This window comes from Lagenorhynchus albirostris, chromosome 17 (assembly GCF_949774975.1).
Source record: "Lagenorhynchus albirostris chromosome 17, mLagAlb1.1, whole genome shotgun sequence".
NCBI classification, from domain to species: Eukaryota; Metazoa; Chordata; class Mammalia; order Artiodactyla; family Delphinidae; genus Lagenorhynchus; species Lagenorhynchus albirostris.
This window is the reverse complement of record NC_083111.1, coordinates 68,854,610-68,874,538: the sequence shown is the minus strand read 5'-3', so window position 1 is coordinate 68,874,538 and position 19,929 is coordinate 68,854,610. Positions and strand designations below refer to the sequence as shown.

General features: G+C 46.0%; 1 protein-coding gene and 1 long non-coding RNA gene across 13 annotated transcripts in view; one reads left to right on the top strand and one right to left on the bottom strand.

Moving 5' to 3' along the window:
- The window catches only part of LOC132508055 (uncharacterized), a 101,195-nt gene that overhangs the window by 79,939 nt on the left and 1,327 nt on the right, over positions 1 to 19,929 (bottom strand). Inside the window, exons 2-4 of one of the 2 annotated variants that reach the window (XR_009536405.1) lie at positions 18,801 to 18,873; positions 3,446 to 3,652; positions 873 to 2,512 (exon numbers count right to left, since the gene is read on the bottom strand). This is a non-coding gene — a long non-coding RNA (uncharacterized LOC132508055). The remainder of the gene's footprint in view (positions 1 to 872; positions 2,513 to 3,445; positions 3,653 to 18,800; positions 18,874 to 19,929) is intronic. The other variant, XR_009536404.1, reaches the window with a different exon arrangement.
- Positions 19,001 to 19,929, top strand: part of LRATD2 (LRAT domain containing 2) — a 96,082-nt gene continuing 95,153 nt past the window's right edge. For 8 of the 11 annotated variants that reach the window (XR_009536400.1, XR_009536401.1, XR_009536402.1 and 5 more), the window contains exon 1: positions 19,384 to 19,750. The gene's annotated coding sequence lies outside the window, so the exon portion shown is untranslated. Of the gene's footprint in view, positions 19,118 to 19,383; positions 19,751 to 19,799; positions 19,821 to 19,929 lie in introns of those variants that run through there. The other 3 variants (XM_060127868.1, XM_060127869.1, XM_060127871.1) reach the window with 3 other exon arrangements.

Here is a 19,929-nt window from a genome sequence, read left to right as displayed (position 1 = left end):
CCAGCAAAATGCCTACTCACTGTCTGGCTCCCTGCAGTACTAAACAAAGTCAGCTAGTTCTTTTAAAGTCTGCATCTCAGTTATGCAGCCACAGGTCAGTCCAGCAAGAAATGTCTGGTGTGTACAGTCATCTTATTTTCAAAAAAAAAAATATATATATATATAAGTTCCCTAAATTCAGTTCAAACCTCCCCATACTCCTAGCTACTCCCACTTCAGCTAGGTGTCCAGACAAAGAGTCCAGCTTATTTCTTAACTGATTTACTGGAATGACTGACACTCATCACTCCCTGGTGGTTAATATGGCCTTTCCTAGCTGGGGCTGGAGGAATTTCCCTCCTCTAGGGCATTTCCATCCTCTTCACCTCCAAGGGTCTTCCATCAATCCCCTCTTCTCCATTGAACCATAAACAGCCTCCAACTGTATCATAAATACTCTCAGAATTAATCACATTCAGAAACAATCATTCACTCACAGGAACCAATTCAGAAACATCGGAGTGTAAGACAGACACGGGAACATTGTTTTTGTGTGTGTGTGTTTTTTTTTAACAGTTTATTGTTTTGAATAAGGAATCCATATCTATGATTAAAAGGTTCAAATATTATAAAAGGGAATGTAATGCAAAGTTACTCTCTTTCCCAACTCTGGTCCTTAGATCCCTACTCAGAGGCAACCATGCTTATAAGCTTTTTGGGTAAACTTACAGAAATAGTCTATATGTGGAAAAATCATGGGAAAAAAACATGAATATATATATATTACCTATCTCATCCTTTGTTTTCCATAAAATGTAATATATTATACATCCTGTCTGCACCAGGAATATGGAAAGTATGACGAATAAAGACTAATAAGAGACTTTAATCACCTGCCAAGTCCTACGTAGGGGAAGCCTGAGAGTCGGGGTGATATTACCTGCACCATAAAAGAATCTTATCCTGTCGCTTGTATCTCTGGCTGCACACAGATGCTCTCTTGATGGCTGTATCCCCGTGTGGGTGTGCGCATGTGCGTGCATGTGTGTCTGGCCTTACTCTCCACACAACTGTGGCCACACACATCTTTGGGGATCAACCTGTTTTCTCTCCCACCAGCCTGGTCACTCATCAGTCTTAGACTGGACTTCTGATACCTGGGTTGAATTTGCCCCTTGAAGCCCTTGTGATAGTGACTGGCTCTCTGTTAGTTTTTCTCATGCCCAAGTCTGTGTGGCAACATCTCAATTTACTGGGGACTCCCACTTGACATTGCTCAAGCCTTAAAGCCCAGCGTCCTGGGCTGCTCACCTTCTTCTCCTGCACTTCTGACACCCACTGACAAGCAGCCTGTGGGATCCTAGTCCATCCCTCCCCCAGTTTTACAAATGGGAAACATGGGGCCCAGGCCTAGGCTCAGGGAAGTCCCCAAAGGAACATGGAGGGCCTGGGATCGTGACTCTAGCATCAGCTTGGACAAAGTGGGGTTGGACATCTAACAGTAGTAGGTTTGAGTCCTGGCTTCATTACATGAGATCTGTGTTTTCTTGGCTCTGGACCCTCAGTTTCAATATCTGTAAAGTGGGATAATAATTACTTACAGATTAATTAGAATTATTTTTAAAATGGCAGAACACCAAATAGTAAATATTATAGAATGATAATTCTGCAAAATTTAAGTTACATTCCTGTATTTCTTAAAGAGGTTCACCCTCAGAGCTCCAGCTTTCTTTCTTATTTCTGTAAACATTTTTAGCACATATAGAAAATTTACACATAAGGGATACAAAGATTATCAAGACTCTGCCTTTGTCCTCTAGAGGTGTGGTGGAGACAGCCAGCCAGTTCCTAGAGCTCAGTAAGGGCTTCCTTCCCAGGAAGTGTGATGAGAAGCTCTGGAAACCAAGAGCACTTTATCTACCTGCTGTTGACAAAATAAAGGGCAGAGGCAGGTCTAGGGTGGGTATGACTGCTGGACCAAGGCCAAGATGGGCTGAAATGGGAACACATGTTTCCTGGCATATTTCCTCAATCAGGCCCAGGGATCACACAGTTACTCGCTTCCATCCCAGCTCCTCTCCAGGATTTTCCAAATACTATAGCCCCGTGCCACTTTCATTTCTGAGCTTCCAGATGTGCAGGGACAGAAGAGTCCCCCTCCTCTGCCCCCAGGCATGTCCTTCCACCTTTCACATTTGGGCCCCAGTGAGACCTCCAGATAAAGTCTCTTAAAATAAGCTTCTGAGGATAATTTGTCAAGCACACGATTCAGCAACAGGGCAGGGAATCTCTCCTGACTTCTGCAGATAGGGGCTTACATCACAGCATGAAATATGTTTACCCTTATCTTCGCACACAAGAACAAATTATCCCGCCCCTGTTATAAATCCATCAGCCCTGCTTCTGTGGGTAGGTTTCTGCGTAAATCTCCAGCAAACTCTACTTAGCTGACTGTTCACTTTGGTTTGCTGCCTTTTCCCGGCTCTGTGCTCACAAAATTGTCAGTCTCACTAGAGGACATGCTGGCTTTTATCTGTAGACAGAAGAAAAGAAAGAGAGCACTCGTCAATCTTAGACTGGACTTCTGATACCTGGGTTGACAGAGTCACTGCTGTCACCCAAACCACATCAACAAGGGCATGTGTCTTCTCTCCCAGCTGAACTGCAGTAGCTCCCTCCCCTCTTCTCCACCAAGCCCTGGTAAGAAAAGTCCTTAACAGCCTGGGAAACCAGAACTTACCAGCTTCTAGGTCCTCCTGTAGACTCACCCCGTTCAGGATGGTTAGTACCAATAGATGATCATGAGCGGGGTGAGGAACCTGTCCAAGGGGCTTAAGTAGCATCAGTAGGTCCCAAAGCCAAATGACCAGGATCAGGAAGGGGGAGGGGAAACTTTCCATACAGCTGACTGCTAATTAAACATCAAACACTAAAGTAAATACCCTTGGCCTGGGTGCTCATGTCTCAAGGACAACAGTATGGCCTAAGAAAATGTTTTTAAAAAATTGTTAGCAATGGGGGCTTCCCTGGTGGCGCAGTGGTTGAGAGTCCGCCTGCCAATGCAGGGGAAGCGGGTTCGCGCACTAGGCCCGTGAGCCATGGCCGCTGAGCCTGCGCGTCCGGAGCCTGTGCTCCGCAACAGAAGAGGCCACAAGCCCGCGTACCGCAAGGAAAAAAAAAAAAAATCGTTAGCAATAACAACAGTAGCTATGGCGTCCTTACCTTCCAGAGGGCTAAGCTCCACTGAGCGCTCTCTCATTTGCCCTTAACCCTCCAGGTGCATTACATTGCAGGGATCACCACAGCCCAGAAGAGGAGTATACTGTTAAAACTAGGGAACTGAAGCACAGGGTTAAGTGAGGTGCTCAAGGGCACACAGGTGTAAGAGATAGAGCTTGATTAGCGTGGGTGGTCTGACTTCAGAGCCTTTGTTCTAAATCAGGGCTTCGCAAGCCTTAACACTCACCAGAATCACCTGGTGATCTTGTTAAACTGCAAATCCTGGTTCAGCCAATCGGGGGTGGCGTCTGAGATCCTGCATTTCCAGCAAGCTCAGCTCCCTCCGGCGTGAGGCCCATACTGCCTGTTGGTAACCACCCTTGGAGAAGCAAGGGTTGGCCTGATCCAGCCCTGAAAAGTGAGTACCTCTGCTGGTCCCCCAACTGCTTGTTACCTGTCCACAGAGGAAGAATGGAAATTGGGAGTGAGCTGGTAGAAATTTTATAACTATTTGGCGGTTATTTTATGTCTGCTGAGTGTAATAATAATTTAAAAATTGGACTTCTATATCATTGTATTATATTCTTCATTCTTCTAATAATTTATATCTGTTATTTTACAAAGGTATCAGCTCACAAAAAGTTGGAAGTTATAAACAAAACAAACAAACAAAACAAACAGCCTGGCCCTTTTTTGCAGATAATTTGAAAATCACTTCTCTAAACTACTACACTGTCCTGGCTTCCTAACCGATGGGGTGTCTAGGACCAGGGTACGTGTGTGTCTGTGTGTGTGTGTCTGTGGGTGTGGGTGAGGATATCTGTGTATATCTGTCTGTCCCCCCTCAATGCTCATTTCACGTAGGTTCCATTTCCTTATGGTTTTAGGGGCATTCCTGCCTATCTAGCGTCATATGCAGATGGAGACTACCATCCATAAAACTCTGCAAGTAATGTGGATTCTAGTTCGTCCCTTACTAGTTTTTTTGTTTGTTTTTGTTTGCGGTACACGGGCCTCTCACTGTTGTGCCCTCTCCCATTGCGGAGCACAGGCTCCGGACGCGCAGGCCCAGCGGCCGTGGCTCACGGGCCCAGCCGCTCCGCGGCATGTGGGATCTTCGCGGACCGGGGCACGAACCCGCGTCCCCTGCATTGGCAGGCCGACTCTCAACCACTGCGCCACCAGGGAAGCCCCCCTTCCTAGTTTTGGAATCTCGGCCAAGTCATTCAACCTCTCTGAGGCTGATCTGTGAGGTAAAACCCACCCACTGTGTGGCAGGGATGCAATGATATAAAGCACACAAAGTGCTTAGCACAACACCTGGAACCATCCCTAGCAATCAATAAAGAGCAGATACAATTATTATTAGGGGGGAAAGAAACAACAGCAAGAAATAAATTCATATCAGACATTCATCGACTTATCAGAATTTTTGAGAAAATGCCCTGATACTCTGCTAAGCACGGGGTAAGCAAGATGCTGTACTTCTCTCAACAAAATTAAATTAAAATTTCTTCTTCAACTTAGAACAGTTAGAGCCCCATTTCTCACAAAAGTCGACAACTACAGTGAAATTGTAATCCTAACGTTTAGGCAGAATAATGCCCCAAGGCGCTGCAAGATGTCTGAGCATCAAGCAAAAATGTGATTATTTTCATTCTGCTCCAGAAACTTAGGCAGGTGCGTGAACTAACACAGTTTAAAAAGATTTTCAATAACAAGCCCTTAAACAAGGCACGTTTTATTTAACCTTCAGTTAAGCAGGAATCCAGTTAACTAGAGATGGTCAAGGTGGGAGGGTTCCTGGTTAATGGCTTTAGATTCTGCCTTTAAGTCATTTACATAATGACTCAGGAGGCAAAAGCCCCTGGGGCTTGAGGATAAGGAAGGAAAAGGGCTGAGGACTGTATTGGTAAGAGTTGATCTAGTCCCTGACAGTGGGGACAGGAATTTGTAAATCCCTAGGTGAGGGAAACTTGCCCTGGTGGGAAACAGAATCTTTGTGACCTTGCCAAAATGGCAAACTTCATGCCCAGGTTACTGTTGTGTTTAAGTGTCTGCAGGGACGTAGTGATTTGGTACAGCACACTGAAATCCAATTTATTTATCTTCGTTGGCACGTCCCCAAAGCTCTAATGACCCAGGCCCTCCCACGGTAATACATTGGTCAAATTAGTCAGGGTCCCCAGGTTGTTTCTTTTTCCTTCTCCCTGGGCCATCCTTACATGGGAAGTTCAGGTTCCTCTTCCCAGTGGGGACATCTTCCATCAGTCTGTTTCTGCAATCAGTATGGGCATGCTAAATCCTAAGAAACCTGTTTGAAACCCTCGGACTAACTGCTCTGGGTGAAGCATGCCCCACTTAAAGGAGGAGGAAGAGGAAAAGGAAACAGTGAGTTAATGGCTGCATTTTGCCTCACCAAGAAGCTCTGTCCTATTGTTTGTGACGTCGATGGTCAGAGTGCAAAGGAGCCATGTCCAGTGGGGTTTCGATTCAGACCTGCCTGGGTCCACATCCAGTTGGTGGGATGACTGGCCAGCTCTGTGATAGGAACAAGTCACTTCTGACACTTCACGTTCCCCAGCTCTAAAATGGGTATTAGGATAATAATAGTACCTGCCCTGTGAAGTTGTGAGGAATGTTAACCAGGTAATGATTACAAGTAGTTAGCACAGTGCCAGGCACAGACTAAATCCTCCTGCCGTCTCAGAGATAGGACCTCATCTTTTTACTGGTTCGTAGTGAAGAGTAGCAGAATATGCTACCCCAAAATAGGCCACTTTGGTACAACGATTATTTTGAATTGAAGGCAATTGAGAAGAAGATATAAGAAAAGCTCTCCACCTTCCCCCTAGTTACCTAAAAACAGAACATAAATTTCCCTTGTTAAGCTGTCCCCTTCCCCACTTTTTTTTTTTCTTGTTTTTGGCTTGTGGGATCTTAGTTCCCAGACTAGGGATTGAACCCGGGCCCTGGCAGTGAAAGCACCGAGTCCTAACCACTGGACCACCAGGGAATTCCCTCTCCTTCCCCACTTCTGTACCAGGAGGGGCATAACAACCTTATCATTGGAGACAAGATGGCACCCAGAAAGGGTCAACATGAACAAACCTTACCAACTAGCTTTTATCCCCCATTAGTTTCCCCACATATTTGCATTCTCACAATTTTCTGCCTCTAGAAGCTCAAAGTCCTTTTCCTTTGTCTTGTCACTTCTCTACAAAATTATCGTTCTTGGCTAAGATGCTATACAAGCCCAAGCTCTAATATCCCTTTATCTACTTATCACAAGAGTGCTCCCATGTGTACATGATACACACATTAATAAACTTCTATTTGTTTTTCTCTTGTTAATCTGTCTTTTGTCAGTCTGATTTGAGGGCCCCAGCCAATGAACCTAAGATACATAGAGCAAAAACTTTTTTTCCTCCCCTACAATAGGTATGTGCAGAGTGGTTATAGCCCCTCCGATTTGCAAAAGCTAGGTCAACATAGCTTCTGTAGTTATATTGTTGGCTCAGTCTCTAAATAAATATCCCTTGCCTGACATTCCCAACTGCTTTTAAGACTCTTAAGGCAAAGGCCCTATTCTATGCACTCATTAATCCAAATACTTCAAAAATGTTTACTGATCATCTACTAAGTTGTTCAGGAGGTGCTAGTTGGGGTGATGGGTCTGTGAGCTCCCAGAGGGCAAAGATCAGGTTTCAGTCCCTTTGTTCAGCAAGTAGGAAGGGTGCGTGACGTAACGTAGTAGGTGTTCAGTAAGGATTCCTGGAACTGGACTGCCAGGCACAGCAGCTGACTGCCAGGTGTACTGGTGCACATTCAGCTCCAGCCACAGGGCCCAGGGCAGGGCTAGATGGAAGGTAAGTCCTCACCATGTAAAGACAGAGCTCCATCCCACTCTTTACTCCACTCCAGTCAGATAACTCATTCAGTCAACTGGAAATCAACCCGTCATGCAATGAACTTTAGCGAACCTTATTTGTTCTCCTTACTAGGCGTAACAGGCCCTTTCTGCTTTCCTCCTCTTGTGTTTTGTTTTTTCATTTCTCTTCCTTGACCCACTTTTACTCCATCAAGCTTCCTCCTGGTTCCACTTAGCAGCTTAGCTTTGCAAACCTGAGCACATACCTGAAACTCAAAAATCACTCTTTGAAGAGCTGTTTCTCTTGACACATACAGAATGAGGAATGTCAGGCTAATCCAAAGAAGGACTTACTTACTCAGCACATATTTGTTAAGCATCTACTGTGTGTAGGATATGACATTGGACACTGAGGGTGTGACAGTGACATGTCAAAGTCTGGACTCCTGAAGAGACAGGCAGGCAATGACAAGCAAATAAGCAAATACCATCACTACTGTAATAGGCGTTTGTAGGAAGCAAGCAGGGGCTGAGGAAGAGTGAGGTGGGTAAAAGGCTAGTTAACAAAGCTCGCTCTCTAAGGACTTGACTTGATTGGAAGCAGAAAGAATGTGAGGAATTTAGCTTTGTGAAGAGTGAGATGAACAGAAACCAAGGACTGGTGTGGCCGAGGCATACAGGGCGATTGGGAAACTGGCAGATAAGCCTAGAAAGATGGTGAAGACTCAGACTTATGAACGCATGCAAAGGCGATGGCTTCATCACCCACAGATGGGACCAGGAGGAGTGTGGAGCATGAAGACAGAGGAACTCAGCCATATGGGTTCCTGTCTGGGCAAGGTGGATAGCAGGAGGTTACCCCTACTCCATGGCACTGTCCCGTATATGAATCTTGGCTCTGCAAATCACTAGTGGTGTTGCCATGGGCAAGATCCTTAAATTTACTATACCTCTGCTTTCTCGCCTGTAAAATGAGGATAATGATAATAATGCCTACCTCACAGGTAGGGATTACAGGAGTGAATACATATAAAGCTCTTAGGGTGGTGCTGGATACAGTAAGCATTCAATAAATGTTAGCTGCTACTATCTTGTTTCTTTGTTTAGTACCACCTTTATGAATTCTCTGTCACCTGAGGTGAGATCCTCAATATCAAAGGTTCAGAAACCCAACTCTGCCAACCCACTGAAAATGGACTCAGCCCACAGAGTCAGACACATAAAACCAGCCCCCGCAGCTTACTGAATGGCAAAAAGAACTGTAATTACTAGGTCAATATGTCATCTTTGTAAGCACGTCTATAGGGGCAGAAGAAAGCCTCTTAGAAGGTTGCTCGCTTGGCAGGGAGTAAAAGGGAGTAGAAGATGCTCAGTAATGCTAGGGCTGGAGTTCTGGCTCTGTGACAGCCAGCCTCGTCCACCTCCATCAGACTGGGAATTCCTTCTTCACAGACCCCACTCTCAATTTTGTGCAGGGGGCTATCTGCTTTAACAGAAGTTCCTTAAAACACGTAACCCTGGAGCCTACTTTAGCCCATTTCTTCCTCTGGAGATTTACTGTCCTCCAGAGACAGGCATTCATCTTTAGGTACTGTCTCGGGCAGCTTGGGCTACCATAACTAAATACCACAAACTGGTGGCTTAAACAACAGAAATTTATTTTCCTACAGTTCTAGAGACTAGGATTCCAAGATCAGGGTGCTGGTTATGTCAGGTTCTGGTAAGGCCTCCTTCCTGGCTTGTAGATGGCCACCTTCTCACTGTGTCCTCACAAGTCAGAGAAAGGAAGCTCTGGTATCTGTTCCTCTTCTTATAAGGGCACTAATCCCACCACGGAGGCTTCATCCTCATGACCTCATTCTAATCCCAATTATCTCCCAAAGGCCCTACACCTCCAAATACCATCACATTTGGGGTTAGGGCTTTTACATATAAATTTGGGGGGACACAAGCAGTATATAACAGGTATGTTAATCCTTTTGAGACTTGTTGATGCCTTCTGCATATCTTTGCTCTTATCCTCATAGGAAAGACAAACTCATTTCACTCTTGCCCTCAAGGGTCCAAGAGGTAATATACTGAAGACAGAGACATGAGGTGTCATGGAAACAGCTAGAAGAGCCAAATGCAAGCCACACATGTAATTTAAATTTGTAAAGTGGCCACATTAAAAAAAGTAAAAAGAAACAGGAGATAGTAATTTTAATAATATATTTTGTTCAGCCCAATAGATTTAAGATGTTATAATTTCAACATGTAATCAGTATGGAAACATTAGTAAGATCTTTTACCTTTTTTGTACTCATTCTTGGAAATCGATGTGCATTTTACATTTATGACACATTTCAGTTCAGATGCTTAATAGCCACATGTGAGTACTGGCTACCATGTTGGACAGTACAGAGATAGAATTTCATGGTGAACTTAGCTGTGTTACCTGGGCCCAGCTTCTTAACCCCTCTGCAACTCAACTGCTTAGTACAGTACCTGGTGTACCCTAAGCATTTAGTACATTTTAGAATTCATTTTCTCATCTGTAAATTGACAATATTCCTGCACCATTAAAGCTGTTGTGAGGATGACTAGAGATGACCCACAGAAAGCCTTTTCGCTTATTAATTTAACTACAATGTATTGAGCCTAGCACTGTTCTAGGAGGTCGGGAGGACCCAGTAAACAAGACAAGGATCCCTGATTTCATAGCGTGTATCGTCTAACTGGGAGAGATAATAAAAATAAATTAATAAAGTATAGAACACTAAAAAGTGATAAGTGAGTTGAATAAGTGATAGAGAAATAGAGCAGGAAAGAGGATAAAGGGTATTGTGGATGACAAATGTCGCCTGCCATATCGGTAAACAAAGGGTGTTTCAGCCATCAAGCCATCAGCCACTGCAGTCACCCTGACTCTGCACCCTGAGGGGATTCGGGATGGAAAAAAAAGAAAAAAGATACTGGCCCTGGATAGTTAAGGTGCACATCAAAGGAATGATTTCAATGAGCCCAGACTCTTGCATCTTCCCATATATAGAAAAATGCTAAATTCATTAACTTGAGATGTCTGGTTTTTCTTTAACAGTAATCTTTTGATGTTCTGACTACCTGGTTTCTGTTGCAAAAGCTCCTATCTATCTTGGTTCTTCCTTTACCATTTTTGTAGCCGTCCCTCAGAGCTATCTGAGTGGCTGCCTCCCAGACTTAAGTTCTCAGCAAGCCTGAGGAATAAAACATAATTCTCAACTTTCAGGTTGTGCGTTTTTCTTTTTCAGTTGACAGTATGTATGGGAGGACATTTGAAATTTTGAATAGGGCTCTTGGGGAAAGCTCCCCAAGAAGCTAACATCTGAGTCAAGACTAAAGAGCACACCATGAAGATATCTGGGGAAAAGCGTTCCAGACAGAAGGAACAGCAAACGTTGAGGATGTGGGGGAGAAGCATGCCAACCACGCGGGAGGCAGAGCAAGGGGACAGTGCATCTGGAGGTGTGAGCGATGGGGCATCAGACAGGGAATGAAGGAGGCAGGCAGGGCTGTGGGGCTATTTTAGGGACTGATACCGAGCAGGACCCTGTGCGGCTCCTGGGCACAAAGCCTTTCTGTGTCCCCTATTTCTCTGATGACAGGAAACAGGCTTTATTCAGCCTCCATGACCCTCCCTGAGTTCCAGTGGGCAGGTTCAAGTAGTTGTTGATTAGGGAAAGGAGGGGATGCAGAGACAGGGAAGGAACAGTCAAGAGAAACCATAGTGCAGCCTTGGGACGAGGTCCTGGTTCTCCATCAAGGGATGCAACACAACATCTTTGAGCTGTTTTGCGGATACTGAAACCCCCACCAGGTGGGAGAAGTTAACAGTTAATGGTTAAGGACAGTCTGCTGCCCACAAGCACGGAGACCCCAGACTGGCTGGAACCAGAAGGTTGATGATGCCGACTCCCTCCAAACCTCCCCACCAAACCATCAGGAGAATGTCCACCAGCTGATCACGCCCTCTTTGAACCACTCCTATAAAACTCCTCACTACCCCCTCTGAGTTGGGACACACAGTTTCAAGGGCATTAGTCTGCTGTGACCCCCTTTGCCTGGCAAAGCAATAAAGCTAATTCTTCTCTACTTCACCCAAAACTCTGTCTCCGAGATTTAATTTGGTGTTGGGGTAAGAGGCCGGATTTAGCTTCAGGACTTTGGCTTTTCTCCAAGGGAGACAGAGAGCCATAGAGTTTCGAGCAGACCTGGCTAGGCTCACTGTCTCAGAGGATTGCTGGGGGCTGCTGCGTTGTGAATAGACTATAGGGGGGTGAGTCCTTCATCAGGATCCCTTGGCCCCAGGCCTAGAAGTGGTTTGGGGAAAGCAGACAGAAATCGACCAACCATATGTAGTGAGCCCAATGCCCCAGTTACTGGGTGGGGGGTCCCCCTAATCTGTCCTGCAGAAGGCTGCGCTGAACACCGTCTTCCTCTCTCTTGTCGGAGCTCTTCTTCCCTGGAAGCATGAAGAATGGCCAAGGAAAGAAAAGGAGGTTGGGTTTGCTCTGCCGAAGCTTCTCTCTCGTTATTGACAGCCTTGTCTCTTCTCTGAATAGCTCATCCTCCCCTTCTTGCACAAGAAGTGCAAAATAAGATTCTTAGAATTTAGATTTTTTTTGAAATCCCTACATTTGGATTTGCAGATATGCCAATATTTGGATTTGTAGAGCTGTAATTTAAGCTAGTCTCTCCCCTGGAACCACCTGGTGAAATGCATCTTTCATGAGGCTTCTGCAGGAGCCCAGCTACAAGCTCAGACTCCCCGGCACAAATCAAACTCTGGTTCAACACCAACAATATAATGTCAGGGGTCTCCTAAGACAGCCAGCTTCCGGGAGGCACAAGCCTCGGTGTTTTCCAACTGGTGATCCCTCTTCCAGGAAAGGGTTAAAAGCTTCCTTACAATTTAGGCACAGGATTAATGCATGGAGAGCTGAAGGTCTGGGGTACGTGACAGCCCCAGACCACTTCTCAGGGCATCTCCTCCACATACCAAACCACAGGGCAGACCAGCTCTTGCCCAGCCTACTTGAGAGAGCCTGTTCTGGGGATCTGAGGGGAAAAGGAAATAAAATGCAGAAGCCAAGGAAAAGAATGGCACTCAGCAGCCTCTGTGCTCCCTTCCTTAATCTGAAGATGGAGGAATCATTCAGCCAAAGTGCAAAACTGTTTCTGCAGGTTTTAAAGCCCAAGACAGGCTGGGAGGGTGAAGAGAGAGGGCGCAGCTGCAGGCCAGTCCTCTCAAAGGAGAGACAGGCCCAGCCCTCACCTCCTGGAAAGAATCCAAGTAAAAAAAGAAAAAAGAATGAATGCCAAAAGCATGTAATATTTATTGTCTCTTTTACTGGATAACCCAGTTTGCTAGCTGCTGCTGTTTGCATAACCTCACCTGGAGATGGCAACCCTTTATGAGAGTGAGGTCTGGACTAGAACACCTGACTCTCCTTTCTCCCCTCCCCCTTCCCTGCTCCACCCCCAGCAATATCCCCAGTCCGCTCAGGGGCAGAAAAAGCAAGGACCAGGTTAGGGAGCCACCAAGGCAAGGCAGCCAAGTGTCCCAGTTTGCCTAGGACATGGGACTTCCAGTGTGAAACCAAGATCGTCCTGGGCAAACTGTGACAAGTTGGTCACTCCACATCCAGAAGACAAAGCAGCCCCCTGGTCCTCAGACTGGCCAGTGTCTGGATGAACAACACACATGCTGGTACTCCTGAGGCCGCTTGACATGGCGTGAAAAGTATGGACTTGGAGCCAGCCAGATCTGGACTTGAATCCAGCTTCTCCCACTCATAATCCATAAGATTCATACTCCTGAGCCTTTGTATCCTTATCTGGGAAGTGTAAAGAAACGGGATCAGTATGGAGATTCAGTAAGCTGATGCCCGGAACAAACGGTTATTCTTTGGCTTCCCATATTAAAATCATCATCTGGCTCTAACGTGGCCCTAACCTAGGGTTTGGTAGGTGTGAATAACACGTGGCATCTACACAGTCTTTAGGATTTTCGAGGTGCTTCCACATACACTGTCTCACATGACAATTCCCAAGCGAGGCAAATAGTATCACGAGCCCCACTTGAGAGTTTGGAAAAGGAGGCCCAGAGCAAGTAAGAGATGGCTCCGAGGTCATGAACCTGGCAAACAAGACGCCGACCCAGGTCATGTGTTTTCATTCTGCTACCACTCACTTTCTATGTCTCAACAGAACCCCAGCTGTGGGTAACAGGCACGGGGAAGTCTGGAAGTTTCCCAACATAAGGAAGTTGTGGAGGAACCTGTTTTCCAGCAAACTCACTCAGCTATCTGCCGTTGCCGTGAGCCTGGGGCCCAGCCCTGGGAACAGGCAGAGTTAGACTGCCGAAGCAGGCAACTCTGCTCTCCTGATTCTTTTTTGTACATTCTTGGGTCGAGCCATTTAAACCGAGATCTCCACTACACCTGCAGAGTCGGGGGCCAATGCCTTGTCAGGTAGAAACATCTCTTCTCGATTATTCCCCTCTGCTCTGGACAGGAATGCTGTGAGAGCAATTAACTGGCATTCAACACAGCTTGTTTTTACTGAGTGCCTCCTCCAAGGAGGTGTGTGGAATGTGACACTTGGGTCACTGCTGGGGGAGGATGAAGCTACAGTATGGCTGAGAATTCAAATCTAACGTTTGAATTGAATCTAATGGCTGCTCTTGGGGAAGGTGCCTTGGTGGCTTTATCCCTTGTTCACAAGGCTCCATCTGCAGGGAAGGCCTTTTCTCCCTATGGCCTGGTCATTTATAGAACCTGCCTCCTCTCTCATCCCTTTACAGTCCATTTCCCATAGGGCAGCCAGAGTGACAACCCTAGACCCCCAAAGCTTTCCCATGGCTCTAACTGCACCCCCTTATCACATACCTTCTCACTGACTGTGCTCTAGTTGCAACCTTTTATCCCCCCTTTTTCCTAAACACTCCAATTCCTTCTCACCTCAGGCCTTTGCTCTTGGTGTTCCCTGTGGAGGGAATGCCAAGCCCACCTCCTTCTCATCCTTCAAGTCTCAGCCCAAGTTTCACTTCTTTAGGAGCCCATCTCTGACCATTTTATCCAAAGTAGGCCACCTCACCCCGGCCACCCTCTCTGTAGCCACAGTTATTCAACCCCATTACCCTAGTCTATTTCTTTATGGCCCTTATCGCTCTCAGAAAGGAATATACAGTTACTTAAACTTGTCAATTGTCTCCTCCTGTCAACACATGAAAGCCATTAAGAGAAAGGACTTTGTCTACTGAGTCCGTGGCTTTTTATCTTTGGAGCCCAGTAAAGCCAGACACTCAAATATTTGTTAAATATTGAAGAATGTATTTGTCTCTATTTAAAACAAAGTGGTTATGAGCACAGGCCTTGAAGTCAAGCAGACCTGTGAGCTCTTATCAGCTGGAAGAAGTCACTTAGCCTCTCTAAACTTAATTGTCTTTTATAACAGAATTAGAAGCTCACTCAATGGTAGATGTCATTGTTACTTTTAGAGTTGTGTCACCCCCACTAGTCCAAGCCCCTGATGGCAGGCACTTTAACATTCACCTTTGTATCAACATGTCTTGAAACTTCCCCTCAGCATCCTCTACTTTCCCTTCCTGTAGGACATGTCACACTGTCTTAAAGGAGTCTATATATTTCATGGGGACATGAATACCTACAAAACCTAACACAGTGCCTGTTGTACTTGTAGAATAAATGTGTGGTGTTTAAGACTAACAGGTACCTAGCAGGTCTTCAAGAAATATATTTTGAATCAAGCTCTCTTTACTATTATTTTTTTTATTGGAGTGTAATTGTTTTACAATGTTGTGTTAGTTTCTGCTGTACAACGAGGTGAATCAGCTATATGTGTACATATATCCCCTCCCTCTTGGACCTCCCTCGCATACCCCCCATCCCGCCCATCTAGGTCATCACAGAACACCGAACTTAGCTCCCTGCGCTATACCGCAGGTTCCCACTAGTTAGCTACTTTACACATGGTAGTGTATTTATGTCAAACCTAATCTTGCAATTCATCCCCCCCTCCCCTCCCCGCCCCAGGAGTCCACACATCTGTTCTCTACATCTGCGTCTCTATTCCTGCCCTGGAAATAGGTTCATCTGTACTATTTTTCTAGATTCCACATATATGTGTTAATATACAATATTTGTTTTTCTTTTTTTTCCCCATCTTTACTGGAGTATAATTGCTTTACAATGTTGTGTTCGTTTCTGCTGTACAACAAAGTGAATCAGCTATACATATACATATATCCCCATATCTCCTCCCTGTTGAGCCTCCCTCCCACCCTCCCTATCCCACCCCTCTAGGTCTTCACAAAACATCCAACTGATCTCCCTGTGCTATGCAGCAGCTTCCCAATAGCCATCCATTTTACATTTGGTAGTGTATATATGTCAATGCTACTCTCTTCCTTCATCTCAGCTTCCCTTTCCCCCGCTGTGTCCTCAAGTCCGTTCTCTACGTTTGCGTCTTTATTTCTGCCCTACCACTAGGTTCATCAGTACTGCTTTTTAAGATTCCATATATATATGTGTTAGCATACGGTATTTTTCTCTTTCTGACTTACTTCACTATGTATGGTAGTCTCTAGGTCCATCCATGTCTCTACAACTGACCCAATTTCGTTCCTTTTTATGGCTGAGTAATATTCCATTGTATATATGTACCACCATGAGGTATCACCTCACACCAGTCAGAATGGCCATCATCAAAAAAAATTTACAAACAATAAATGCTGGAGAGGGTGTGGAGAAAAGGGAACCCTCTTACACTATTGGTGGGAATGTAAACTGATACAACCACTTCGGAGAACAGTATGGAGGTTTCTTAAAAAGCTAAAAATAGAACTACCATATGGCCCAGCAATCCCACTACTGGGCATATACCCTGAGAAAACCATAATTCAGAAAGACACATGCACCCCAATGTTCATTGCAGCACTATTTACAATAGCCAGGTCATGGAAGCAACCTAAATGCCCATCGACAGGCAAATGGATAAAGAAAATGTGGTACATATACACAGTGGAATATTACTTGATAATATTTGTTTTTCTCGTTCTGACTTACTTCACTCTGTATGACAGACTCTAGGTCCATCCACATCTCTACAACTGACCCAATTTCGTTCCTTTTTATGGCTGAGTAATATTCCATTGTATATATGTACCACCATGAGGTATCACCTCACACCAGTCAGAATGGCCATCATCAAAAAAAATCTACAAACAATAAATGCTGGAGAGGGTGTGGAGAGAAGGGAACCCTCTTGCACTGTTGGTGGGAATGTAAATTAATACAACCACTTTGGAGAACAGTATAGAGGTTACTTAAAAAACTAAAAACAGAACTACCATATGACCCAGCAATCCCACTACTGGGCATATACCCTGAGAAAACCGTAATTTAAAGAGACACATGCACCCCACTGTTCATTGCAGCACTATTTACGATAGCCAGGTCATGGAAACAACCAAAATGTCCATTGACAGATGAATGGATAAAGAAGTTGTGAATCAAGCTCTCTTTAGAAGACATTTTAAATATATGAATTAAAGAATGATACCAGATGCTATGTGATCAAGTGCTGACTTACATATAATCAAGTGATACAATGTATAATGTAGAAATTTGATGGCAGAGGTGGCCAACACAGAGTCTCCCAGGGCCAGTCAAGGAACTAGTAAGTGAGGTGGGTAGGACAGGGACTGGGGCCAACTGGAGGCTACATCTCATCTCCAAGGCAACCACTGCTCATCTCTAGCTTTTTGTTGCCATCCTGGAATGTGGGCCCAGTGGTCTCATACATTAGCACTTTCAAGTGAATCTGAATTTTTATGTGAGATTTCCCAAGTCTCCAAATTACTGACAGTTAATTTAAATTTATTAAACAAGCATTGAGATGAGCAAAGCATGTTTGGGAGCCATTCTGTAAACTATGACCAAGAGCCCTGGGGGATCAGATGGAGGCTGGGCCCTAAACAGGCATTCATGGAAGAAGTTACACAGGAGACAGGTTATTGAAATGTCCAAGAATTCCCCTAAGGCGTCCATCAAGCATTTATTGAGTACTTACAGAGTGCCAGGCATTGGGATATAAAAATGACTCAGAGCCTGCTCCCTTCCGAGACTTTATAGTTGGTCAGTTCAAGAACTGTTGTTGAGCCACAACCGGGTACCTGAACAGAGCTCATAAAGGCAATAGGCTAGACACCTGGACAACAAGGTGTTGTTTCCTTACTCATTAGATCTGTGCCTCAGAGTGCAGGCAGCAAACTGTCATACTACTGTGTCCTTCTGTGGATTCTCCCATCACCAGGCAAACTACCCAGTACCACCTAGGGGCAAAGTGGCCTACCACAGCTGATGGTAGCAGAGGTTCCCCAGCCTGACAGACATGGGATGACTTGCCATTGCCTCTTTCAGTCTAAACCCCCTCCCTCCCTGTAAAATGGGCGTCTACATGAGTTCACATGCTAGTGGCAAATATTAGTCAGGTTAAACAGCAGCTCCCAGAGCACGTGTTATCAAAAAGTCCAGGGAGGAGACTCATCTGGTCACACATGCCTGAGGCTGGTCAGAAAATACTTAATCTATACAGCAGACATACAGAAGTCTCTTTTGGTCTAACTTATACTGTGATCTTAGACTTGCTAAAGGACTAACTTCCATCACAGCCCTGCCAATATTGATTGTTGGGGCTCAAAAGTACGTAAGTAGATTAATTTTTTTTTTCCCCCTCAAACTAAAAAGGATCACAGTGGTGTTAGTATATTCCTGTTTCCACTGGTCAGTATACACACTGAATAATAGTGTTACCTGGAAAAACGGAGTGAAAAGAAACAGTGATGGAAAACAGGGTAGAGGAGGTCTTGAGTTGCATTCTTAATTCCACCAAGAATTACTTTGGGTGTTCCAGTGTTCCAGTGAAAGTCTAAGCTTGTTTATTGTCATCCCTCCACCCCGACTCCAATCCATTATTTAAAAAAAGAAAAAAGGGCTTCCCTGGTGGCGCAGTGGTTAAGAGTCCGCCTGCCGATGCGGGGGACGCGGGTTCGTGCCCCGGTCCGGGAGGATCCCACGTGCCGCGGAGCGGCTGGGCTCGTGAGCCATGGCCGCTGAGCCTGTGCGTCCGGAGCCTGTGCTCTGCGATGGGAGAGGCCGCGGCGGTGAGAGGCCCGCATACCGCAAAAAAAAAAAAAAAAAAAAAAAAAACATAAAAAAAGAAAAAAAAAAAAGAAAAGAAAAACCACTTTGGTAGCTTCCATCTTAGGTACAAGAAACAAAACCAACGAAGAGGGGAGAGGCAGGAACTGTCCTCTTGTAGTGGAGGTTAATAGGCAATACTAGTCTCCTGTCACTTCCTTCTGTAAGTCAGCAGGAAGGAAATATATCCACTGAGGGCCTCTGCTAATATGTTCTTAAAGACAATTAGGCAATTCCTACATCCTCTACCCCCAAAATAAACAAGCAGAGGTGAATGCTTTCTTTCACTATCCCGTGTATGAACTTGTAACTCTCAAAACAACAATGGAGGTTATGAAATCAACTTTGTACTAACTTCGAGGGACATTATTAAGAGCCCGGGTCTTGGAACCAAGTCAGCAACTAAGTCTTCATTCTGTTTTATACTGTTTCCTTTCTGTGAATTTTTTTCCTATCTGAAAGTTTCACAGGGCTTATTCTGGTAATACCTCTAAACGGAAGCACTTCTCCAGCTGTCCTAGTACAAAATTCTCTTCTGTGACCTTTGGCAAGAAATCGGTTCTAGGAAAGAAAAGAAAGAAGCAAAAGTTTGTTTGCTTTCTAATGACTGTTCCTCCCTCTCCAGGTACTCTGGGGATGAAGAGACGAAGGGGAAACGGAACAAACACCAAACTCTTAATCCCTCTCTCCTTTCTACACTGGCAGGTGGCGTTTGCTTTCCAACTCCATTTTGAAGCTCACAGCTCCAAAAAATACGACCTGAGCAAGCAGCGAGGACTTCACAACAAGGTCTTGCTCTAAGAAGGTAAGCAAAGATCCTACCGATTAGGCGCGAAGACCGCCAGTCCAGTCGACCCATCGGTTATTTACCGGCGGGATTTAAACCCGCTCCGGAGCGGGGGCGTGGCCTGGGCGGAGCCCCGTGGCCCGTGTGGGCGGGGCGGAGGCGGGGATGCCTGAGGCTCAGCGCCGTGCAGGAAAGACCCGGGCTCCGGGAGCGAGCGCCTGTCTCTTTAAATGCCAGCGGCTGCTCTCCCGCCCTGGGAGCCCGGAGCCGGATCTACAATCCCGTCTCTCCCGGCGCTTGTTGCTCGCCCGGACCAAGCGGGAGCTGCCGCCACGGGGCACCAAGGCTGCTTCCTTCACCTCCTTCTAAGGAGCCCCACCTCCCCCAAGAGTAGGTTGAAGGGGAGAAGCGGCCCCAGGCAGAGGGAGGGGGTGCTGTGTGAAGAGGCGCCGCTCCCCACCTTCAAGTCTTGAGGCGCTGCGTAGCCGCGGGGGCAAGACATGCGCTGCTCCCCCATGACCAGCCTCGCAGCCGCTGGCGCCCGGAGAGGAGAGACTGCGGAGCCCACACCTGCAAACTCGCACTAGAAGTCTCAGGGTGCGGCGGGGGGCCCCTCCCAACTCCCCACGGCCTCCACCTCTAGGCGGGTGAGTTTGCGCAGGTAACCCGAGCTAGAGGGCGGGGGGAGGGGCGGGCAAGACGGAAGGAGAAAGCACCGCAGGTGAGCCAGGTAGGGCGGCTCACCTGCCCGGGCCGCGCTGCGGGGTCCTAGCCGGTTTCCTCAGCGATTGATATGGGGGCGTCTCTGGGGTAACTTAGGACCCTGAGGT